Genomic DNA, 26601 nt, shown 5'->3' on the forward strand with positions numbered 1-26601 from the left:
ATGTTCTTAGTCTTCCACTTAAGACATTACTGGATTGTGGGATTGTGTTGTGGGTGTGTTTATGAGTCATTCTTGTTTTCCTGCTAGTATTTTGTCTGCACGGTGGAAAAGTTCTGTATCAGTTTTCCAGAAAAATCACACAAAAGAAAGGATGAGATGTGTCTTACCTACAGAGGACCCAGCTCTGGTGACCCTTCCACTAGTGCAACCCTAGACAAAAACTTACTGAAAATTACACTTACCTTTTGCTTAATTGGCCGATCTTCTGGTGGAAGCAATTCTGGCAGTGGGATAAATCTGGCCAGTGGTGAATTGTTGTTTTCCTGTCAAAAATAGTAATTAACTTTTCATTTAGTTCTACAGTGGAAGCAGAACTACTTCAAGGTTGATGGCACTACTGCCCATTAATATGGTACAAGAGATTACGATTGGGAAATTTCTCTTTGAAAGAGTTCTGGAAAAAAAAAATGGTCACATCTTCCAGTAAATAAAAATTGATCCATTCCTATTTATGGTAAATAAATAAGTAATCTATGAAGGAAGCAATACTAAAAAGAGAAATGCTTTTAAAAAGTGACTCAGCTATTGTGGTTTTATAGGACAAGTGAATGAAACTTGTTTGGATTCTTCCCAGAATAAATATACATGCTTTTAAAGTCCTCTGGAGAATAGAAAAAGAAGCAGCAGTAATGCAAAAGCACTAGTTTAATCTCCAGTCCACCAGATACTTTTCTGTTAGTGTGGAGCGCACACGGTCAGTCCTAAACCATTCTTATGCTGCATGTACTTGTTTAACATTTGGAGTCCTTGAACATATCTATGAAGCAAGAGTAGAGGGACCCACGTTGTTCTTAGTGCACTAAGCTGAGAAAGAAAGGCAAAAAAGTGTGGATTTGCTTGTACCCATCCCCTTAGATGTGTCCTTGGGCTGAGAGTTCTCTATAAGAAAAATTCTTGGTATATATTGTGGGATGTCTGGAAAATAGATAGTAATAAATACATCATTTTTTATGGAACATGGATAATTCAGTGCCTAAGAATGTGAACTGGAGAATAAATCAATCCAAAGAGACTTTCTGTTCTTTAGTGTTCATTTCTCCTTTTTCTTTCCCCAGTGAATGTTCCTCAGCAGTCCCAGCAAAGGGTTGTTTTTACAAATGGCTTGGTGAAAATCTCAGATCTGCTGTCTTTCCTCATGAGAATTCAGAAGTGCAGACCAGAAGGTGGATCATCGCAGCTCATGTTTAAAGCAGCAAGTAGCAAGTCAAGGTAATTTCAAGACTAAGTTGTTGTTTCTAGCTGAACTGATGGTCGCTTGTTCTAAATCACTCCGATGTGTTTAGTGAGAAGTAATAGCACATTGCTGTCTCCTCTGAACTACTGAATTTACAGCGATAATTGTATGACATGAATCTGGGTTTAAGCTAATCTCCATTTACCTCTTCCATTTTCATTTTACGCTTGCTTGCTCTGCACTGACCCCCTTTAGACTGCTAGTTCTATAAATCTTTGTCACAGAGGGTCACTGGGTTCAAGGGAAAGGAGAATAAACTGTGAACAAAAATAAGTCTAATATGCTTTCTTCACAAAATACTGTATCAGAGGTAGGTGTGCTTGCTCCAGTCTGATTTAGCTCGTGCAGATGCCACTGCTAAATGCGTAAACTAAATACAGTCTAGTAGGGTTTTTTTAATTAGTTTGTTTACAGAAGCACTTACAGAAACAATCTGGTTCAGCAAGAGCTGATCAATCAAACTTCAGCTGAAGAAACCCCAGAGTGACCCTTTCCACCTGAGCTGCTGGGGGACAGGTTAGAAAATACCGATAACACCAGCTACTGTCTGCTGCAGTGTGCATTTAGTGTCCTCTGTGAGTGTTTGGGGGAAGCAGGGAGGGACCGCTTTTTCCACCTCAGTTGGAATACTCCTCCTTTTATAAGTACACCTTTGCCAAGAGGGAAAAAAACCTCTGAAAACTTGCCAGTCTAATACATTTGAAGATTACGTAGATGAAAATCCCAAAGCCCTTGGGCCCTGACCACAGCGTTGTTTAGATGGATTGGCAGAGCCTGAAAACCTTTATCTCATCCCTCTGACCTAGGGTTATTCCCTTAAATGCCTTCTCCAGGCTCATTCTCCCAGTTCCCATTTTAGCATGTCTGTTGTGGTGCAACAGAAGGAAGCTCAAAGCTCATGTTCTCTTTAAGCGTTGCTTGGAAAAGGAGCATGGATGAGACTGATACTCTTTCTGTGGATCAGTGTGTTATGGCCCAGGCTGGATTGACAGGTAGATGTTGTTCTGGTACATAATATCCAAATACAGCCTCAGAGGCTGGAACAGTGTATGAGTGTATGTCCTCCCATCTGTTTTGGATGCTGTATCATCAGTTTTACTCATGCTGGTGGGCACTGCCTGGTGCAAGGAGCCCCAGATTCGTGGCATCAGTCCTCACTGATGGAAGGCCACAGTGCTTTGTCCTTGAGGAAGCTTCTTAAGTTTTCCTTACGCTTGGATGTAGCTGTCAGACTTCAGATGATCACCTTATCTGACAGTGGCTGCCTTGCAGGTCCCTGTGGGTGTACCGTAGATTCTGGGTGCTCCTGTGGCAGGCACAGGTCAAGCTATTTGTACTCTTGCCAGCATGAATTACGCTACATTGTAAATGTGGAATCTCTTACTCAATTAACATTGAGGCATGGAAGGAGAGGTGGTGGGGTGGCTCTGTATGTTAGGGAGTGTTTTGACTGTATAGAGCTCGACAGTGGTGATGATAAGGTTGAGTGCTTATGGGTAAGGATGAGGGGGAAGGCCAACAAGGCAGACGTCCTGTTGGGAGTCTGCTATAGACCACCCAACCAGGATGTAGAGGTAGATGAAATGTTCTACAAGTGGCTGGCAGAAGTCTCGCAATCGCTAGCCCTTGTTCTCGTAGGGGACTTCAACTTGCTGGACATCTGCTGGAAATACAACACAGCAGAGAGGCAACAGTCTAGAAAGTTCCTAGAGTGTGTGGAGGATAACTTTCTGACACAGCTGGTAAGTGAGCCTACCAGGGGAGGTGCCTCACTTGACTTGCTGTTTACAAACAGAGAAGGACTCGTGGGAGATGTCGTGGTCGGTGGCTGTCTTGGGCTTAGCAACCATGGTATGATAGATTTTTCGATTCTTGGTGACGTAAAGAGGAGAGGCAGCGAAACTGTTACCATGGACTTCCAGAGGGCAGACTTTGGCCTGTTCAGGATGCTGGTTGGGAAAGTCCCTTGGGAGGCAGTCCTGAAGGGCAAAGGAGTCCAGGAAGGCTGGGCATTCTTCAAGAAGGAAGTCTTAAGGGCGCAGGAGTGGGCTGTCCCCATGTGCTGTAAGACCAACCGGCGGGGAAGACGACTGGCCTGGCTGAACAGGGAGCTTTTGCTGGGACTCAGGGGAAAAAAGGAGAGTCTACCGCCTTTGGAAGAAGGGGCAGGCAACTCAGGAGGAGTACAGGGATCTTGTTAGGTCATGCAGGGAGGAAATTAGAAAAGCAAAAGCTCATCAAGAAGTTAATCTGGCCACTGTTGTAAAAGATAATAAAAAATGTTTTTACAAGTACATCAACAATAAAAAGAGAGCCAAGGAGAATCTCCATCCTTTGCTGGATGTGGGGGGGAACATTGTCACCAAGGATGAGGAAAAGGCTGAGGTACTTAGTGCCTTCTTTGCCTCTGTATTTAATAACCACACCAGTTATCCCAGGGTATTCAACCCCCTGAGCTGGAAGACAGGGACAGGGAGCAGAACAGAGCCCCCATAGTCCAGGAGGAACCAGTTAATGACCTGCTACACCACCTGGATGCTCACAAGTCTATGGGGCTGGATGGGATCCACCTGGGAGTACTGAGGGAGCTGGCAGAGGAGCTTGCCAAGCCACTTTCCACTATGATCTATCAGCAGTCCTGCTTGTCAGGGGAGGTCCCTGATGACTGGAGGCTTGCCAATGTGACGCCCATCTACAAGAAGGGCCAAAAGGAGGATCTAGGGAATGACAGGCCAGTCAGCCTGACCTCGGTGCTGGGGAAGATTATGGAGCGGTTCATATTGAGTGAACTCAACAGGCATGTGCAGGTCAACCAGGGGATTGGGCCCAGCCAGCATGGGTTGATGAAAGGCAGGTCCTGCTTGACCAACCTGATCTCCTTTTATGTCCAGGTGACCTGCCTGGTAGATGAAGGAAAGGCTGTGGATGCCATCTACCTGGACTTTAGCAAAGCCTTTGACACTGTCTCCCATAGTATTCTCCTTAGGAAGCTGGCAGCTCATGGCTTGGATGGGTGTACTCTTCGCTGGGTAGAAAACTGGTTGGGTGGCTGAGCCCAGGGAGTAGTGGTGAATGGAGTTAAGTCCAGTTGGTGGCCAGTCACAAGCGGTGTTCCCCAGGGCTCAGTTTTGGGGCCAGTCTTGTTTAATATCTTTATCAACAACCTCGACAAAGGGATTGAGTGCACCCTCAGTAAGTTTGCAGACGACACCAAACTGTGTGGGAGTGTCGATCTGCTCGAGGGTAGGAAGGACCTGCAGAGGGATCTGGACAGGCTGGATTGATGGGCGAAGGCCAACTGTATGAGGTTTAACAAGGCCAAGTGCCAGGTCCTGCACTTTGGTCACAACAACCCCATGCAATGCTACAGGCTTGGGGAAGAGTGGCTGGAAAGCTGCCTGGCCGAAAAGGACCTGGGGGTGTTGGCTGACAGCCAGCTGAACATGAGCCAGCAGTGTGCCCAGGTGGCCAAGAAGGCCAACAGCATCCTGGCTTGTATCAGGAATAGTGTGGCCAGCAGGAGCAGGGAAATGATTGTCCCCCTGTACTCAGCACTGGTGAAGCCGCACCTGGAATCCTGTGTCCAGTTTTGGGCCCCTCAGTACAAGACAGACATTGAGGTGCTGGAGCGTGTTCAGAGAAGGGCAATGAAGCTGGTGAAGGGTCTGGAGCACAGGCCTTATGAGGAACAGCTGAGAGAACTGGGGCTGTTTAGTCTGGAGAAAAGGAGGCTGAGGGGAGACCTTATCGCTCTCTACAACTACCTGAAAGGAGGTTGTAGTGAGGTGGGTGTTGGTCTTTTCTCCCATGTAGTTAGTGATAGGATGAGAGGAAGTGGCCTCAAGCTGTGCCAGGGGAGGTTTAGATTGGGTATTAGGAGAAATTTCTTTACGGAAAGGGTGGTCAAGCATTGGAACAGGCTGCCCAGAGAGGTGGTGGAGTCAGCATCCCTGGAAGTGTTCAAAAAATGGGTAGATGTGGCACTTTGGGACATGGTTTATTGGGCATGGTGGTGTTGGGTTGATGGTTGGACTGATGATCTTAGAGGTCCTTTCCAATCTTAATGAGTCCTAGTTTTTACTTTCATTATAAATAACCCAGCCACCAAGCCAGGAAACATGAAATTGCTACTCTACCCTTAACTGGTTTAGTGGTAGTGTTAGGTTAATGGTTGGACTGGATGATCTTAAAGGTCTTTTCCAACCTAAACGATTCTATGATTCTATGAACATGACAGGTTGAGCTTCTCAAAGCTCTTCCAGCTGATCGTGAGTTCAGCCAGTCCCTGTATTAGACACAGAGCTATGGTACCTCCAATTGTGGAGGATGAGCAATTACCTAAGTTGCATGGTGGGTCAGAAAAGAAGTGAAGGATATAGAGTTTCTTTCTTCTAGAAGCGAATCGGGTAAATCATGAACCATGTTTACACTGTGAAGACCAGATCCTGCCTTATATTATGCTGTTCTAATCTATGCTAGATGACACTCTGAGCCTATGACAATCTAAGCCTATGATTTTAAATGACAATTTCAGCCATGTAATTCAGGATCTGGACATCTTCTCAGGTGCTTGCATTTCAAACTAGACTGCTTATTTTTAACATCCTTTCTGTGTCTCATAGCTGCTCCTGGATGGAAAAATCATTTGGCTTGTGGGATGATATTTAATAAAAATAATTCCTTTTGTCTGAATTCATAAGCTGTGATCAGAACTATTAGAGGAAACTGTAGGTGATCACATCAGCAAAATCTTCATCAAATGCTCCCCTCTGGTTTTCATTTTCACCTCAGAAGCAGGCGGAAGAAAGTGAGACCTTTTCAGAGCTCTAACCTGCAATTGTCCAATGAAATAATGAGATTTGAATTACACATGGAGGTTGAAAGTGTCCTTGTTGTGCAGGAAAGGACATCATCTGAAACTGTCAGAGTTGGAATATATAAAACTGCACATATGATAATTTGTCCAAAATTGCTATCAAAAAGAAAATAAAGGAGATGTCTTTGTCAGCCAAAATGTCCAGCCTTGCAGATTTAGAGCGGGATGAAGTGATTTGCCAACCTCCATACTACTCACAGGGGTCAAATAAGTCTTTTCCCCTTATAATTCCACCTGCCGCCTTCTGACCCTCCAGCCCTCAGCCTAGGCAGCTGATAATGTATGGTGTCACTAATCCACTAGGTCACATACAGTAGGAAGCTCAGCATTTTGCAGGTTCCTGTCTGTCTTTGAAAGAAAGACCATGGCACAATGCATGAAGACTTTATTTGCCTTTTACTATTTATCTTCATTGTCTGACTGACTGTCATCAGTAGTTCTGCTGAATAATAGCAGTAAGAAAATGTTATGGAGGTGTAGCAGGGGACCCTATCTCAGAACTACCAGTTTTGCTACCTAATAGATACATCCTTCTGGTAATACAGGCTGTTTATCAAAGCACCTGTAGACAAGAATTTCTCTGAAGCAGCTGCCTAGGGAAGGTGTGTTTCATGAGCTTGAGGAGAGAGGAAGTATAACAGGCTGAGAGTGGACCTGGAGCTGTGTGTAGGCTTTTTTGGCGGATGTTACATGCAGGATGAGATCTTGGGAGGTGAGGAAGTGGAGCACGGGGAGCTTGTGAGCAATGTGTGAGACAGGTCATGTGAGAAGATTACAAGTATGTATTAGAGAAATTGGAGAATTTATCTCAAGCTCTGCCAAGCTTTGTGCAACTGCTTATGTAACACTAAAGAAAGTTTCGGTATCTGTTGCACTCATTTGCAAATAATCTGCATGAAAACTCTATAAACTTAACATTGCTTGACAGCGCTAAAGAATGGAGTCACTTGCTCATGTATAAGGTCATAGCAGGTCACTTCTCACAGTACAACAGTGATTTGAGGAGAAGCATGGGAACATCTGGTGGGAACAGTGACACTTCAATCAGCACAGCTCCTGCTGTTCTTGTGTCTGTTGCCGCATCTGCCAGCTTGAGAATTTGTGATGTAGGAACTGGAAAGGAGCTCATATTATACCCAGCCTTTGAATGAGACAGCTTGTAACTTGTTTTGAGCGGGTGAGTTTCCAACTAGTGACCAATTAATGAGGGCTCGTGTGTAGTGCAATGCAAGGAAGGAGGCGTGCGGTCTTCCCATAAGTGCTCCTGTTACATCCCTGTGCAACTTGCCTTGCATTCAGCAGCAAGCCTAACACCCCAAACACTGAAAGTTGTGTTATATCCTCCTACCATTCTGAGAGGGATGTAAAACATGATATTTAAGGCAGTAATGCATGTGGTCCTTTTAGTTTTGATCTGCCACAAACCCCAGTTTTAAAGGCTGTGAGATACCCCTGACTAGCATTTTCAGGCTTGGTGATCCTATTTTGTTAGAGAGATACTTACTGAACTGAGTTCTGACCTTCTGGGACATTAGGTAGATGGGGTCTTCCACCCTGAAATACCTTCTACAGCCTATTTTCTCTTTGATTGTACTCCAGCATCAGATTCTCCCCTCTGTTCTTATAGGTATGATTTCAATTTATTTTACATAATAAAATTACTAGGAAGTGTTCACTTGCTTTTAGGTATGCTCTGTAGTATAGTGCACAACCATCTAACCAGAAATAGCTACATTAGGAATCTTGCACAATGGAAGAAGATATTCTGTGTATGTGTAGGTATATCACAAAGAAAAACCTGAAGCAGAAAAGAAATGTATGAAAATAAACACCCAGGAGTTTGGTGGTGCAGGAGCTGAAGCTAATCTGCAAGGCCTTCATTTGTCCATCTCAGCATGTGCAACAAAACAATTGTCAATACAATTCTCAACTGCACAGTCACATGGTTTTCCCCCCTCTGGTTGTTAAGCAGTGGTAAGCATGGTACTTGTGTGGCTGCAGAACAGCCTCTTTCATGAGCAGCAGGGTCAAAAGGAAATGTTATGCATTATATCTATGATATGTGCTGTGAAGCTCAGCCTAGAGAGGAGGCCATGGGGCTTGGCAGAAGAAGCGTGGCGTACACCATTTTGGCAGGAAGAGTCAGACCTGTGGGCTGCAAGGTCAGTGTGAGTGGTAGGAAAAGAAGTCACATGTATCTTTTAAAGGCAGATGAATTTAATTTGGGATGATAATGCCACAATCACTTCTAGCCTTTCACTCCCACCTCTGCTTCTCTGATCCTGCTACTGGTGCTGGCACAAGCATTCATAAACCAATACAGCTTGATGCAGCTCCCAGTTGCTGGTGGGAATGGGAAGGAGTGACAAGAGTGGGAAGCAGTTTTTTGGCAGCAGCTGGTGGTTATGTTGGCTTAAAGTAGTCATGGAGCCACAGCTCATGACTGTAGGCACTCACAGGTTTTAGTTGTAGCCATGCAATTATTATCTGGGTTTGGGTTTTTTTTTTTTTTTTCAGATCTAAACCAGCTGGATTTCTTTCAATTGAATATCCTGGATTTTCACTGCTTGTTTTGGAAACACACATAATATGCTTTATGTACAGTGTACCTCAAGTTATTGGTAAGCACTCTCAAGGTCTTAATGTGTTTCTGTTTGGGGATCAAAAAGGATGAATCCCTGCCCCCAGCAACTAAGCACCACGCAGCCGCTCGCTCACTCCCCATACCCCAATGGGATGGGGGAGAGAATCGGAGGAGTAAGAGTGAGAAAAACTTCTGGGTTGAGATAAGAACAGTTTAATAATTGAAATAAAGTAAAATAGTAATGGTAATAATAACAATATAATAATGATAATAGTGATAATAATATACAAAGCAAGTGATGCACAATGCAATTGCTCACCACCCGCCGACCGATACCCAGACAGTTCCCAAGCAGCGATCACTGCTCCCCAGCCAACCCCCCCCCAGTTTATATACTGGGCATGATGTCAAATGGTATGGAATAGCCCTTTGGTCAGTTTGGATCAACTATTCTGGCTGTGCCCCCTCCCAGTTTCTTGTGCACCTGGCAGAGCATGGGAAGCTGAAAAGTCCTTGACTAGCATAAGCAGTACTTAGCAACAACTAAAACATCAGTGTGTTATCAGCATTATTCTCATACTAAATCCAAAACACAGCACTATGCCTGCTACTAGGAAGAAAATTAACTCTATCCCAGCCGAAACCAGGACACCTTTAACATATCACAAAGCACACCCGGAAGCAAGGTATCTTGAACTCCCCCATGGTTACTAGTTTTTAGCTTTGTGCTACAGCAGCTCAGCCTCTCAGTTTGGCTCTCCTCTGTCCATTTCCTTTCCTCCTCCTGTCTCTGTGGGTGTATGTTTTAGGCAGTAAGTGTCTCCCTTCACAGTAGGCAAAATAGGTAGGAGAGAGGTATCATATGTGGGGTGGTTGCTACCAGATACTCCTGTTCCTAGTACTGAGATACTCTTGGTGGTATGATGGTTGACAAAGGGCAGTTAGGACTGTGTATTGGTGTGGTTCTGCTCACAGTCACTCCACTCAGCTCTGCTGTTTTGAAGTGAGAAGCATAAGCCCTCCAGTGGGAGTCCTCTGTCTCTCTTGGTGTCAAAGGCAAGCTGTCTTCCTGAGCTTAGCAAATCATTATGGTCTTGGGAGCTGCTCGCTTAGCCTGACAGTGATGCAGGTGGAAAGCAAGAAAGGGAGAAGAGGGTGAGTAATGAGGAAAAGGCAGGCAGGCCCAGTTCTCCTACCATCTTCTGAATGAAGACAAGCTGTGTAGCAATGTTCCTCAGCTTTCCTATCTGCACAGTAGGTATAACTGCAAGTCTTTGAGGAGTCTAGAGAGAATGAATGTTTCCACTGCGCTATGCACAGTGTTTGCAATTGAGAAACTAATCTTGTTTCATCATGTTTGTCAGCAGTTGATAATTCTGTTGCTTTGCTATCTTGCCCATTACAGGGATGAGAAGGCATTAGCAAGGGGTTCTGTTTGCTTCCCTTAATGGCCGATTCCCTTGCTGTTGGCTAAGAAATCATTAAGCTTGTTCAGAGGGAGGCAGTGCAGATTTGTTTCTGAAAGCTTTACAGAAGTCTGTGGACACGTTGTCTGAGCCCAGGGCATTTCCAGATTGCATATCCTTAATTGTATTAAACACATCAGAGCCATCTGACGAATTGTCTCACACTTCAACCATCTGGTCTGGAAATTTAGGCAAGCCTTACTTTATGGAGAAACTCTGAGTCACTCACACTGGAGTGTCATTAGATGGCCCCTGGGCTGCTCTTTGATGGAGAAAGGCTAGTATAGTGTCACTGCTGATAGTATGCTGATTGAGAGAAACATAAGGTTTTAGGGGCTCATTAGTTTTGATTAATCAGGCTAAAAATACAGCTTTCTTGTCTTTGCAAAAAGACTAGTTACCCCCTCCAAGACCAAACCATAAAAATTGGCATTGTTATTTTTGTTCCTTTGGTATTTAAAACTACAAAGCCCACTCCACTTTCAGAATTAATTCTTGTTGTCTTTTAGGTAGTTAAGACTTGTTTACTTGATTACCACAGCACTTAGAAGCTTTGATGCCCTTCCTCTTACAACACCCATGTGAGGTAGGGAATACGGTTACTCTCATAGTAGCAATGGGAGGGTGTACAGAGAAATAAGCTCATGTAGAAGGTGACTTTTGCTGAGGACTACACCAGCTGCATGAAAGCCACTTTAGTGTTGATTTCATGCCTGCTGGTTTCTGTGTGCTCACTGTCTTTCCCGGAGGCAGAGAAACTCTGTAAATAACTTGCTAAGAGATTCCTGGGGGCAGATCAGATGCCATGAGGCCCCTCTTGTTCCCAGAAGTGTGCATACATGGTGTGTGGTGGGGTCAGGAAAGCTCCTCTTTCAGTGGGGAGCTTATTAAGGCACTCTTGTCGTGTGGTCAGCCTGCCCTGTGCTGGTCAGCCCAGAGGGTTTGAGGGTGCTGGCTTTCCATATAAGAAAGCTCAGCAGTAAGTTTTCAATCTCTTTTGTAATGATCTGTATTCAGTGCTGGTGTGACTGGTACTGAAAGGGACGAGAGGCAGTTAGAGAAATGCTTTCATTTGCATACTGCAGCCACTGCGGACTCAGTTTTCATGATTTTGGCCCATAAACCAAGCATTTCTATTTAAAATTATTTGGACACTAGAGATCTATTTGTGTGCTCGAATCTGTCAATAATTAGGCCCAAGAATACATGATATTTCCCAGAAATTCCATGGATCAGAGAAGGCTCTGCAGGCCTGAATCTCTAGAGAATCAGTTTTAAAGTTACAGGAGTAGTCTAAATTTGATTTGGTTTGAAATAAAATCCTGAAGTCTCCATGTCCTCAAACCTGAATTGTAGCTGGAGATGTATCTGGAGGACATCCCATTCCTCCCAATTCTAAGATATGAAGTGAGTCCAAATGAGAAATGATCTCTGCTAAGCTAGAACTTGTGCCCCACTGTCAGACGTACAGCAGTCAGCAGTGGCATAAGGGAATGCTTTTCTCCCTGCCAGGTTTGCCAAAATCTTTCACCAGCAGGGCTCAGTGTCCATGAGACACAGCTTGTGTGGGACACAGGAGACTTTCCAGCTTCCTGCTTCAGCTTCTGTATGTTCACCATGTTGTGGGACAAATGTTGAATTGCTTTTTTTCTTCCCCTTTGTTGCCCTCTCTCTCCCTCCTTTACCCCTTTCCCAACTCTTTCCATTGAGTGCATATATTAATAGGGAAAAGCAGTTTCATTTACACAACTGATGTAATCTATCACACATGGGCAGTCCTGCTATCAGTGCACTGTGCTTGAGTAAGATTCATTAACTGTAAGACACAGTGGAGTTGTTTGTTACCCCTTTAACCCTCTTCCTGTGATTAGGAAAAGTCCCTAAGTGATTGCTCTGTCTGGGATGATACCAAGATCAAAACTCAAATTTTGATCCGTTCTGTATACTAAGAGGGGCTGACTGTTCCTGGTTTCCTAGAGGTAAATCAAAAGCAAAGCTGTGGAAGTGAAATGACATTATTCTCAGTACAAGAAAGACATGGACCTGTTGGAAGAGGTCCAGAGGAGGGCCACGAAAATGATCCGAGGGATGGAACACCTCACCTATGAGGAAAGGCTGAAAGCATTGGGGTTGCTCAGACTGGAGAAGAGAAGGCTGTGGGGAGATCTTATTGCAGCCTTTCAGTACTTAAAGGGGGCTTATAAGAAAGATGGGGACAATCTTTTTAGCAGGGCCTGTTGTGATAGGACAAAGGGCAATGGTTTTAAACTAAAAGAAGGTAGATTTAGACTAGATACAAGGAAGACATTTTTTACAGTGAGGGTGGTGAACCACTGGAACAGGTTGCCCAGAGAGGTTGTGGATGTCCCATCCTTGGAAACATTCAAGGTGAGGTCAGACAGGGCTCTGAGCAACCCGATCTAGTTGAAGATGTCCCTGCTCATTGCAGGGGGGATTGGACTAGATGACCTTTAGAGATCCCTTCCAACATGAACTATTCTATGAGTCTATTCAGTACTAGAGCTGGGATAAACATGATCAGAAGCTGAGCCATTTCCCTCTTCCTCATCCTTATTTAGGTGAAACAGCAAGCAATGCTAGCTTACAGCCGGGCTGCAATTTGGGGGTGGTTTTGGTGTCTGAGTAAAAGAAGATTTTGTTGAGTGAAGAGACTTTGTTTGTTCTGCCCAGCTTCATTCCTGGCTGTCTTACAATCTGCTGTTATTTTCTGCTGTGCTTCAGAAGGTGCAGTTTCAGGAAGAGAGTACAACAGTGGCTTGAGGCCATCTCTGCTTCTATTCCTCAGCTTCTCAGCTGCTCAGGGGCCAGTTTAAATTAGAGCAGCCCCCATGGGTGCTCTTGCAGACGCTTTACCCAGCTGCTTCTGTTTCTGGAGCACAGAATGCCTCAATCACACTCCCATCCCTGACATTGCCCCTGTGCCAAGGACAGAGATGGTGGCACTGTACAAATGTATGCAGGCCGTGTGCTGCTCCGTAGCTGCTGCTATGCACTGGAGCAGTGTGTGAAGGCTGAAGTGGCTCTCAGTTCTGTAAAATGCTTATATTGTTTCATTGGAGTGTTGCAAAAGTCAGAGTCTATGAACTTTGTGTTACAGAACCCAAATTTTAATATATTGGGGGCAAGTTTTGCTGTCTGTCTGGTGGTGGTGAAAAGCAGGGTGGAGGCATTCCAGCTACACCTGAATTTCCTGTGAGTTTGTCCAGCTCACCGTATAACTAAGGCCTCACTGTGTGTCCCAGTGCAGCAATACCAGTGTTGGGAAGCTGGAGAGAGGAAGCAATGGATACATTGCTGAGCTGCCCAGCCATTCCTCAAGTGGATGAGCTGGAGAGCAAACAGGTTCTTCAAAGGTTTTCAGGAAAGTCAGCCAAAGGTTGTGTTTATATGGACCATTTCCTTAAAAAAATCTAGCATTTTGGTTGGTTAAGAAAAGAACCTGGCTGTCAATAATTTTTGGGGCGGCTTTTTGACAGAAAATATGGCATTGCTTTAAAAAAAAAAAAGTCTCTGTGCTGCAAAGAAAAGAAAAGAGAGGCCATTTTTCATGAAAGAGCTGCACATGAAGCATTTTACCCAGGTCTTAAGATTGCTTCATTATTTGGGTGAATTATTTATAACTGGACTTTCCTTCACTCCAGCCCGTATAGTTTTGTTGTAATAAAAGGAAATTTCCATTACAGGGGTATGTAACAGCGTTTTGCACTTAATATTCATGCAGTGTGGTGTGGGTCTCTGAGTAAAACATCCTGTCTGAACATGAAGTATCAGCATTAACCTGGTTAAGAGGTACGTTGAACCTTGCTCATTATATAGGTCTAATTGTCTGCTGCGTGTCACAGACATAAGGGAGTGAAAACTGATCTGTTGCAATCCCACAGCTGAGGGGTATCATGTAAAGGCACCTCAAGGTTGCTCTAGGTTTGCTGGTAAGAGCAGCCTGCAAGATGAGCTGATGCTCCAGACAACTTCTTGTTTCAATAGTTTCATTGCTTCAGTGAGGCATGTATTGGTCTTACCCAAACAGTGATTTCCACTTCCCAATGAACATTAAGATAACTATACCTCCCTTTTCCCCACATGATTAGTACAGACCTTCCCCAGCAGGCTAAGGACTGAGGTCTCTCCTGTGGCCCACAAGCATATCATTCATGCCCTTCTCTACAGTGAAGCTGTTTTTCCAAGGTGTAAACACTATAGCAAAGGTTATGCACTGCTTGAAACAGTTTTCCAGCAGCTACTATGCTACTCTGATAGCCTCTCCATTTTCTTTTTATAATTTTGTTTCTATAAATACAATAAGCAGATAGATATATTGCTGGAAGGATAAAAAATTCTCATTTTCCACTTAGACCCACAAACAATTTTATTTCTAGTCTTTTCCTGTATTTTTGTTCCAAGTACTGAATTTTGTAGTTTTTTTCCTTAACCTCATGAGGAGATTGCTCTAATACTTATAATGCATTGTCCCAAGTGAAAGAGGGAGGAAATGGCTTGCTGACCTAAATATCAGAGGTCTAATTGCTTTCTCCTACAGAAATGAGCACACAAGGGACTGAGAAGGGACTAGTTTAGAAATATTTTTTCCCCATTCTTTGCCCAGGACAGTGGGAGTGTGCCCCTTCTAGCTGAAATGGGGAATTTCCTTCTAAAACTCTAATGCAGATTCCACAGAACTCTTAGCTGGCCTGTACCCATCCTAAGGATGATGTGAGTTTTGGACCCATTGCTGGATTCTTTGCTGTTCTGTTCAGGTCCCACCGAAGACAGTGGCAGTGCCTTGCAGAGGCATGCATTTAGGTCAGATAATGATTAGAGATGAACCAGCCCAGTCTTTTCTAATGCTGTCTGCAGATGTGTGTTTTCTGTGAACTCATGGAAGTTCAGGGAAGGCCATTCTAGTTTCTGAAGCATAACTCCCTGAAAGTCAGTTGCACGATTTACTTCGTGGAAGAATGAGTGGTGAGTCTTTCAAGACAAGGTGTGCTGTGAACTTTAAGAATCCCATGTATATTTTATAAAGCCAAGATTTGGCTTGTTCTCCCTCTGCCTTTTGTTCCTCTTTCATGCAATGCAGAAGTTGAAGAAGAGTGTGCTGTTTAGCTGGCTGAATTTTAGTGCTGTTGTATGCTCAGAATCAAGTCCTGTATTGTTCAGTGTTAGAGAAGGGAGAAAGAATAGTCACAGACACATCTTTTAGTCCTGACGGCCTATTCTGTGCAGTAAGCATCCCTGAGAGATTTACTTGAGGAGAGGTATTGGTTTCAATAGCTGCAAGTATAGCCAGTTAGAGGAAACCAGCTCCCTCTTTCTCCATTGCAGCAGAACCAACGAGCAGAAACCCCTGTCCTAGAGGCAGCCTGGGTTGTCACCATGCTGTCAGAGCACTTCAGAGCTCTAGTACCACATCCCTACATGTTCCAACTGTGAACTGGGTTTAAGCAGACATCTTGTCAGCTCTGTCTGTTTGAAAAAAATCTGAGAAGTCTGATACAGACCAATGCTAACAGTGCTTTAGCCATGGGGTTGTTTGTACCTGCTTAGAGCACCAAATGTCTTATTTTGCTTAGCAAGCCTGAAGAATTTGTCAGAAAAGAAATAAGGGTTAAGGCAGATATAATTCAGCTCATTATGGAGGGGGCCAAACAATTTATAAGCCAAAAATTGAAAAGGTTGATCAAGAATAGACTTTGAAAACAGCTCAATCTTGCCAATTCCTATCGTACTAGAAGAATTAGCTTCCTTCTGGTCGTCTAGGTAACAAAATCTTTGGGGCCAATTTTCAGCCAATATGAGTCATTAGAGCTTTTACGCTGACTCGTATCAGTTTGTTTACATTTTCCTACAGCTTGTGTAGCACCACGAACACTGCCAGCTCCTTACAAATAAGTCACGTTTCAGTATGCCATCTCAGAAGGCGGGTACTAGATATGGAGTCTTGTGTTCTGCACCAATTCTAGTTGTCAGATTGTTCTTGCTTCTTGCCAGTCCTTGTCAGCTAGACACCATTCCAGTGGATGTAAAGGAACTGAGTGAACGAGATGAGTGTCTGCTGCATGTCATGAGATACTTGGTTGCTTTGGCCTCCTGACTTTTTGTTCCTGCCTCTTTTACCCTAGTCTGGTGAGAGACATATCTTTGAAAAGCAAGAGCTCTTCCTCTTTTGTTTTGTAGAGTGTGTCCTTCCTGTGTCTTAAAATGGATGGTAATGGGCTACTGATGTGATCTTGTTTAAAAACTATTAATCTGTTACGCAAATGAGATGTGAAAATAATGTGCTTGGTTTGGGTGGTTTTTCAGGTTGGGGTGGTTTTTTTTCTTTTTTTTTTTTTTTTGGTCCTTAAAACACAGAGCATACTGTTGTCTTAACGCCAACAGGGAGAGGGAAGTGGTATGAGATGTTCTTGCTGAACGTGTTTTTATCATCCATGCTTACAGTTAGTTTGCTCTCTGAGGTACTTGCTCATTAAGGAAACCTATTAAGTGATAGCAGAAGAAAAGAGTTGTTAAGGTGCACTATTCTAGACAGCAATGGAGAGATTTTCAGCTCTAGATCTCAGTGCAGTGGTAATTTAGGTGAATACAGGATTTGACAGCCTCGTTTGCAACAGCTGCATTCTTCCTCCTTTTTCATTATACAGAGAGAAGGTGAATCCCTGGGAAAGCAGTAATGGATGAAAAGAGGATTCCTGAGCCACATTGCTGTTATGTTGAGATCCTGTTAGACCTTGCATATTTTATGGGATTAGCTGGGGTCAGAGCTCTGGTGGGGCTGTGCAAGCCCATGAGCAATGCCAGAGAACAGCAGCGGCAGGGGAGGCATGGTGACAAGGCCAGTAGATGCAAAGATCCTTACCCGGAAGGGTGCAGCCCTGAAACGCTGGGGCGATGCAAGCTGAGAGGCCCAGCGATGGAAGCAAAAGGCAGGCAAGAGCCCAGTCTGGTGGATGAATACTGTGATGAGGCAGGTCTGCAGGTCAAGCTGAGGAGTCAGCCAGCAAGTCAGGGCCAGGATCAGGTCAGGACAGTAACTGGGGTCAGACACAGTGCGGTGATCACCCGGCAAGTCTATAGTGGCAAGGCATGTCCAAGGTCAACCTGGGAAATCAAGTCTGCAGGGTAGTGGCAGGGTCCAGGTCCGTGTGGTACGTGGCCAGGCATGGGCATGGCTGTGATGCTGCTGCCGCAGCTTAGCTCTGGCGGGGACAAGGGCGAAAGCCCTGGCTTAAAAGGGGCTCCTATGCAAAAGATGGTTTTTACTTCATCCTGGCTTGTATCAGGAATAGTGTGGTCAGTAGGAGCAGAGAGGTGGTTGTCCCCCTGTACTCGGCACTGGTGAGGCCGCACCTTGAATACTGTGTCCAGGTTTGGGCCCCTCAATATGAGAAGGACATTGAGTTGCTGGAGCATGTTCAGAGAAGGGCAACAAAGCTGGTGAAGGGTCTAGAGCACAGGCCTTATGAGGAGCAGCTGAGAGAACTGGGGTTGTTTAGTCTGGAGAAGAGGAGGCTGAAGGGGAGACCTTACCAGTCTCTACAACTACCTGAAAGGAGGTTGTAGTGAGGTGGGTGTTGGTCTCGTCTCCCAAGTAACAAGTGATAGGACGAGAGGAAATGGGCTCAAGCTGTGCCAGGGGAGGTTTAGATTGGGTATTAGGAAAAATTTCTTCATGGAAAGGGTAGTCAAGCATTGGAACAGGCTGCCCAGAGAGGTGGTGGAGTCAGCATCCCTGAAGGTGTTAAAAAAAAAAATGGGTAGATGTGGCACTCTGGGACATGGTTTATTGGGCATGGTGGTGTTGGGCTGATGGTTGGACTGATGATCTTAGAGGTCCTTTCCAACCTTAATGATTCCTAGTTTTTACTTTCATTAGAAAATAACCCAGCCACCAAGCCAGGAAACATGAAATTATTACTGTACCCTGCATTGGTTTAGTGGTGGACTTGGTAGTGTTAGGTTAATGGTTGGACTGGATGATCTTAAAGGTGTTTTCCAACCTAAACGATTCTATGATTCATGAGGCTTACACAGAGCTCCCGGAAAAAAGAGGGCCTTTTTGTTCTCTGTCCAAAAGCAAAGGAAAGGTCAGGGGGTGGGGAAAGGAAAGGAGAGAGAGACAGCCTTTCATGGAAGTATTTATTAAATTAGAAGAAAAGCTTGAAGCCTTACCTTTCCTTACCTTTTCACCTGTTTTATCCATTTTGCAATGCATGGATACTCCCCTGGTTAGACATCTCTTACTTAGCTGCCCACGAAACAAATATGGGCAAGTAGTAGTAGCAAGGCTACAGGAAAACTTTTACTTCCTTAGACAGCTCCTGAAAATAGAGTTGTATTTGAGTACTGAGTACTTGTTTTATATTAGAAATGCAAAATCTCGTGCCAACTCAGTGTTAATACTACATGTTTAAAATAGCTAAAGGTCCGGAAGTACAAAATTCAGGTTCCAGTTGCAGTTCTGACTCACAGTCCTGTTGCACATTGCACGGTTTAGTATTTTCCCTTCCTGTTTAAGTGTATAAATGGATGGTACAATATATGCCTATTTCAGGATTTCTTCTTCCAGTTCCCAGCAGAAGCCAGAAGTGGAATAGAAATTAGAAATAATTTTATTAAAATTAGAATGAATAGAAAAAACACTGACTTTCTAAACTTTGGCATGCTTGGAGTCCAAATCTGGAGCTGGGTTTGGCTGTGATCCAATGTGAATGAATATGAAGATCCTTTATATTACTTCGTTTTAGTTGTTCCTTATCATTAAAAAGCACTTAAATAAAAACATATTTTGACTTGCTATTTGGACCCATTTCTGGTAAGCTGTCAAGAAAAAAAGAAAATTACAACATTGCTCCAGTGAAAACATTTCATTTGGTTTAGTTTGTTCTGATTTTTTGCATGACCTTTTTGTCACCATCATCTGAGCTGTTATTTATCCTTGTCATTGATGTTTTCAGGGGGCTTCAACCTATATTCCCCTTTTGAACTAGCACAGTAATTAGCTTATGTGAAAGTAAAATGCAACAAGCATTGTTGTGTGTTGATTCTGTAAATGGCATGTATTTGTGGATGTCAATTTTTTGTTGCAAAGAGACAAGCCTGCTTTTTAAACTCAAACCTTCAAGTCAGAATTCCATTTAAGGGCACTTTTCTTAGTATGTGATGGTGAAAATCCACTATAGACACACCTCTGGATGCCAGGTTTTATTCCTGGTGGAAGAAGTGAATTTCTTTAAAGGATGCCTTTGCTTTGAAAAAAACTACTTTTGTCACATACTTATAAAGTGTAAGGTACTGGAATATCAGAGCAAGTGTCAGACAAGGAAAGGACAGCAGGCATCATCACATGCTTTAAAGCAGAGAAATTTTCCTCTGGTAAGGAAGATACTCAACGTGTTGAACAGCATGATTTTTTTTTAAACTGTTTACCTGACAGGACGAGTTTCCTTATTAGAGGTCACATTTACTGCTATTCTTCCTGAACTGTTTTTCACTATGTACACTTAGAAAAGTGACATTTTTGGTCAAAGGGTTGTTCTTTGTGAGGTTTCTTAGTTGTTGGTTTAAAGAGTTTGAACTCTGCTCCCATTTGCAGGGATATAGCAATGGAAATCTTGCAAATTTACAGCAGAGGCTGACTCTGACCACTTCTGTAACCTGTAACTATTCGGAGAGGAGATGTTTGATAGTCTGAGCAGTAGGATAAACTGTTTTGCAGTTTGATAGGGGGGTTTGAAGGTAACAAGTCTAAATCTCAGCTTTTAACACCTTTAAGTGGTCAGGTCCTTCTTTGTACACTTCCAGAATAGCCTCCCATAAAACTGGACTACTCTATCTTAAAAAAACCTACCAACAGTTATTCTCCTTACAGAATGATTTAAACCTGAAAATGAGAGAAAACAGAAGAAACAAACTAGTGAGAGAGATTTGCATATGAAGAATAGATTTTTTAAAATTTTAAATGTCTACCTATATTAAAAAAGAAGAACTATGTTCTTATTCTATGGAATGCCATGGTGTATAAAAGCTTATATAATTTCCTCAATTAGCTAGTCATAATGACATCAGATTTGATTGCACATATTTCTATTATCCCCTCAAGCAAAGAAGAGTGGCTCTGTTGAAGAGGTGTTAGCTAGTACAGGCAATCGTTCATATGGCCTGGACATTCAAAGCTTCTCCATTCCTCAGGATTCCATTTTCAGCAGCAGTTAAGGGAAGAAGCCGCACAGGAATAGAGAGGAGACTGTACGTGGTAATTTACCAGGCCAACAAGGCAAAACGCAGCTGTTGAAAAAAGTGTTGCATAGGGCAAATAGTTACCAGCAGCGTCACAGCCAATTTTGATGCTATTATTTGTATTGTAGAAATACCTGGACTTTCCACCTGCACTGGGACTCTTCTGAAAGACACTGTGTAAAGGAGGAGGGAAGCTTTGATTTCAAAGAGCGGCAAGAACTTTTTTGTTTCAAAACGTATGTTTTGTCTGCCTCCTACAGAAGAAAAGGTTTATGATGTTGGAAAGATAGTTTATCATATTAAATTACCTCAAGTAATATAAGAGTTACTGTCCAGCAGCGGTAGCTTGTATGGTATGTATTGTGTTGTTGCCATGTCAAGGAAAGTACAAGGTACCCTAAGGTGTGTGCCTGCTTGATGAGGCTAGGATACAGGCTCTGAGTTGAAAGCGGGTTAAATCCAAAAGATGGTCCTAGCATTTTCCCCAGTAGGGAGGAACACATATTGCAGGAACTGTGGGATTTAGGGTCTGTCTTGCTCACTGGGGCCTGTCACAGGCAAGGAATAAGGCATGCCGTGGATCGGAGAAGAGCACGACCTTGCCCTTGCAGACCCTGGTGCCTGTCTGCACATTCGCATATTGGACCTGCTTGAGAGCTGCCTGTTGTGTAGCCATGCTGAGGGGGTGTACATGCCTGCTGGGCTCCCAGCACTTCTGCCTGCCTTTGCCCAACTGCAGCCCTTTCTCTAGAGCAGTTCAGTCACTGACTATTTGCTAGGATCAAACCATGAAACATGCCTGTCCCCAACGAACTGGCAGCTCCCACTGTCACGGGATTTCTCAAGAGGATGAATATGACCTTCAGACTGAGTTTGACCAGATTTACAAGTACTCACCCAGCTGAGTGCAGAGGTGTCCCTGTGTAACATTGGGATGCGCTCCAGACAAGTGCTGTTCCCTGTCCTTTTTCAGCTTAGCACTATATCAGAGCATTAGGGCTTTCGCTGCAATTATTGACCCAATTTATTAAAATGTTAATAAGAGCTGCCTGCTCTGTGGAGGAGTCAGGCAGTATCTGGAAAACATCTCACAAAGAGCCATTACAGTTCCCAGGGCATGCATAGGGTATTAGCAAGCACTTAACTGCACTCAGCCAGTCACATGGCTGCACCATCTGAGCTGTCCTTTGCTCAGTGGAGTAGGTGGATGTGTCTGCACTAGCATTTGGGCATTCATATATCATCATGAGTTGTCCCAGTTCTCCACAGGAAAGACAGTGCTCAGAGTGAACTCTGCTAGCCTGTGAGTGTAGAAGAGTGTGTGCTTTGCAACTCATTCCCTTTGTCTGGCTTTGCCCTAACTGTCCATCTGATGATGTCCCTGATCTTCTGCATAATTCTTACAAACCAGCTTGCTCCCTACTCCAACATGCATTTCCTTGACTAATACATATGCATGGCAAGGGGAACATTAAAAGAAACAAGGCTATTAGCTCTGCCAAAACAAAACCACCTCCTATATTGTGGTTCTTCCTGGAACAGGATGGAAGGACAAACCACAGGGGAGGGAGAAGTTGTCACTAGTGAGAAAGGGCCTAGATGCTACAGCGATGGCAATAGCATAATAGCACTCCTGTACCCTTTTCCTTCTGTACCCAAATTCTACCACGGACCATGCTGGTGTAGTTAAACCAGTGTAAAGTCTGTTGTGGAGCCATGCTAAGGTTGCTATAGACCAAATGCCTCAGTGAACCTGTGGAAAAGATATCTTGAATTGCTCAGGTACAGTCTGCTCAGGAACTCTAGGCCAGTTCACTGGTGCTTTGGGAAGGACTCAAGAAGCTGAGAGCTGGTGCTGAGAGTAGCTTTTCCCTTATTTAGAGCATGAGCATGGACCCTTGAGGGGAGGCATTTGTAAGGTGGTCACTGATTGTGTCCCTCAGTGTCTGGTATCTAGGATTTTTCTGTGGCTTAGAAGACTGTACTTTCTTTTCATTACAAAGTTCTCAGAAGGCAAAGTAATTCACACTGTCTGGGGACCTGCAACCTGGGGAATAGCTTTCTACTTTTTCTTACAACGTTTTCTCCATCCTAGTTCTGCCCTAGCTGGATTTGGAGATCACATTATTGGTAATAACAATGAAAGATTAAAATGGCCAAAGTATAACATTAACAGTAGAGAAGAACCATGTGACTCATTAGAAAAGAACCATGTCACTCATTAGAAGTGCAAATGTAATGTTCAGAAGGCATAGAAGGGGAGTCAATAACTCCTCATGGAAGGAGAAGACATTTTGAGAGTGGTGTTTGGGAGTAATGGAATAAGACAAAAGAAAAGAAAACTTCAGCTGAGCAAGTAGGAAATTTGCGTAGCTGTGAGATTTATTACACCAACAGATACTTTCCCAAGGCATGAGGTAGAAGAATCCATCACTTGAGTAATCGGAAACTGATGGGTGGGTGAGCCCAGGGGAATGATCCCTCTTGTTAGACTGGGAGACGGACTTGGACTTTCCCATCTCTTATTTCAAGGACTGTATGTTTGAGTGAAGAGAGTAACAGGACTCCCTTTCTCTGTGCCAAAAGGTCTTGGCTGTCCTCTGTGGTTCTCACACCCACAGAATACCAGGCTTTTGCTTGTGAAGGTACCTTGGTGGCTGCTTTTAACTTTTTTCTAAGTATTTAAAAAACTTTTAGGACAGTTATAAGTCACCTGTGTGTGGGTGACTACATGGAGTATTTAAAGTAAGTTTAGAAGTTGCTCTGAGCACCCGAGATACTGAAGATGGTAAGGTGTTCATGCATACTGAGAAGTCTTACCTCACGTGGCTGTTTGAAGGGGGGTGATTTAGCATTTTGAGCAGCTTTCCTTGCATGAGCTGTGTCATGTGTTTTACAGGGGAGAGATGGAACTTTTTTTATATTTGCAGATCTGTTGAATCTGGGATGAGTAACAAGGGGGTCTGGTCTCAGTTACTGTCTCACATGGTGCCTTATGGTTGTAATCAGGCAGAACATGGTGGCTTCTCATTATTTGCGGGGCAGGGAGGCCAGAGGAAGTGGTTTTTAGCATCAGTCAGTCTGTGACTGGTGATTTCAGATCAGGATAGACCTTTTGAGGTGTCCCAAGCAGCATACAGTGTCTTTAGTGTAGATGCTCAGGAAACATAGAAAAAAAACTTTAGAAGAAAAATGAAAATAGATTAGGGGAGATGGAGAGAAGACCAAAATATCTATTAATGCATACTTGCCTCTGTGAAAATTCCTCTATATGTTCATTATTTCTTACTTCTCCTTTTTCATACTGAAGGCTAGAATCACAAAATTGGGATCTAGAGTGAATCCTGTTTTTCCTAGGATTTCTGATCCAGGATAGCATTTCAGACAATTTGAGAGACAAGAAAGAACAGAGGGATTGCCAGCAAGCCAGACTTCTCATATTTAGCATCCAAACAGAAAATTAGTAGTCCCTTTGAAAGTGATACCTCTATGCTTTTCTTTCCCTAAAGTACTGTGCAAAGGGTGCAGGGGATATGGCCTGGGTGGCAGGAGTGAAGTGATATTCTAGTTCATCAATGCTGTTTGACATTCCTATGTGATAGGCATGAATGATGCTGAAGACAGCTATTGAAAAACAAACATGAATTTGACAAGTTTGTATTTGTTTTTTGAAACAAGCTGTTCATGTACACACTTTGCACTTTTTTCTGCAGTTTTACCTACCTAAATTTGTCATGCATAACTGTAACTTTTCCTGACAAGAGGCAGTATTTCTTACTAGTATTTAGGTACCGTTAGCTTGAGCCGTCTATGTCTGGGCAGCTGAGTAAAAGTGGAGTCATTTTAATAGTGTAGCTGCAGAATGGGGAGAGCTGCTAGAAACTTAAGCTATCTGGCTTTTGCTGCAGATCAAGCCTGGAGCCGGAACTGCTCAGACATGGCAGTTATATTTCAGTGGAGATATATTATTTATGAATTCCCGGTTGTCACCATATTTAAAAACATGTGAAATCTGTTGGTGCACAGAAAATAAGTCTGGGAGAGGTCAGCCAAGATAGCAGAGTGTGTGAAAATCATGGCAGACATCCACTTAGTGCTGTAAATCAAGCACTTTCCCTGTTTTTTAGGCAGATATTTGATTCTGCTGGATTTGTCATATGATGGCCTCTTAATCAGATAGGAATTTGAGTCCATCCTATTTAGCTCATTCTTATCAGAACCACATGTGCTGTTTTTTTATTATTATTATTATTATTATTAGGGGAAACAAATATTTTTTAACAAATTGCTGAGGCAATTTGGATTGCTGTGTGTAGTGGAGGAAACTTGGATCTCTGTAAATGAGTGGAGGTTGAGAGTTCACTCTGTTGAACAAACAGGCAAATTTGTCCCAGGCTATTAAATTTAAATCACAGTTTATTACATTCCTTTGTGTAATGAACTGATCATGCAGTGAACTTTTTGTATATGGTCATGTACTCACTGGAGGGTAACAATCATTTGGCCAAATACAGTTTCAGATAAAACCAGTCCCGGAGTTCAGAGGTGTTCAGATGAAGGGGATTGATTTGGCTCATCATACTAGCAAAGAAACAGTTGTATAGTTGTCTGTAGTTTTGGTGGAGGAATCTGGCTCCCAGCTAAATGTAATATTTTGCATGTGCTTATTTTTAACACACTCTGAGGAGCTCTGATGCAACTTTGAAAGTATTTCAGTAAATATTAGTTTTTAATATGGAACATCTGTGCACGATTATGACAAGGAATGTGACAGGCTTTATCTCGCTTGGTTCTCTTTCACCCTGTGTGAACATGTTGTCCAAGCTGAACATTATGGTTCCTTTTCAGCCTGTATATGTACAAGAGAGGAAAAAATGAGGGAGATCTGGATTCATCCTCTCTCATTTTAGGCAGTAAATGGACATTAGGGTTTCACAAGTGCTTTAATCAGGGAGGAAGCCAGCACAGCTACTGAAAGAAACAGCTGGACACCTCCCCATCATTCCTTCCCATACAGCCCCCTGCCTTGTGGCACTGCCAGTGTGATGAACAGGTTTGTTTTAACCCAGTTGTCCCCTCTGATTCCCCATGTGCAGGCACAGCCTCTTCCGTCAGCACAAGGGAAGGGGCAGCATGGGAGTGAGGATGGGTAGCTGAGGCAAGGGGACACAGCTGTAAATATTGCCTGCTTAAAGCTCGAAGATTACTTTTGAGCTTTCTCTATAGTCAACAGGGAACAAGCGAGCAGATTTTGGCTGGCTGAATTCCTCTCTGGAAGGCACTTATCTCATGCCTAGTGTCTTCCACATTATTCTTTAATTAGGATTGGTCCTCAGAAGTTGAGAAACCAACAGGTGCTACCTAAGTACCACCAAAACTGAGTCATGTTTCACATCTGAGAGCCGTAAGACCATGGAGGAAAGTTTAAGATAAATATGCTCAAAACCAGAACTATTGATCCAGCACCTTTCACCAGTACTGAACTTCACTGAAAATTAAATGCAAACACAAACCAAACTTAAACCATTAATGTATTTAGCTAGTATATTACCCTCTAAAGTGTTAGCAGTCTGAAATAAAATTGCCAAGAAATTTAAAGTAGGCCTATGTCTCAGTGTGAAGCCCATATATTACTTTAACAGATCAGGCTTTTTTTTATGCTTCTTTTTGTTACATTAGGGTTTGTGAGATGGAATTGATTAATAAACTGTCACATTAATGTTTCCACTTAGCCCATTGCTGACAACACCCGCCTTTCAACAGCAGTGCTAACGTTATAATGACATTGAACAGGCAGACAAAAATACTGTGTGTAAATTAGGCTTTTTATAACTTATTGCTTATGTAGGATGGACTGGAGGTGAGTGTGTTTTACCAAGGCAGAACTTTTAAACCTTTGTCTTTCTCTGACCCCAGTCACATAAAATTAAAGCTCTTGAAAAGATGGAATTTTGAAGATCCCAAGGGAAAATTTCTATCAGTATGACACATGCTAGGAATAATGCCTAGAACAAATGGTCCCTTAGATGAAAGCTATACTGAAGTGAGGGAATAAATGAAAGGAACTAGAAGTTTTGATATGTGATAAACAGTATGACTTACCTGCCTATCTGAGACCTCTTGG

Source organism: Pelecanus crispus, chromosome 3 (assembly GCF_030463565.1).
Source record: "Pelecanus crispus isolate bPelCri1 chromosome 3, bPelCri1.pri, whole genome shotgun sequence".
NCBI classification, from domain to species: Eukaryota; Metazoa; Chordata; class Aves; order Pelecaniformes; family Pelecanidae; genus Pelecanus; species Pelecanus crispus.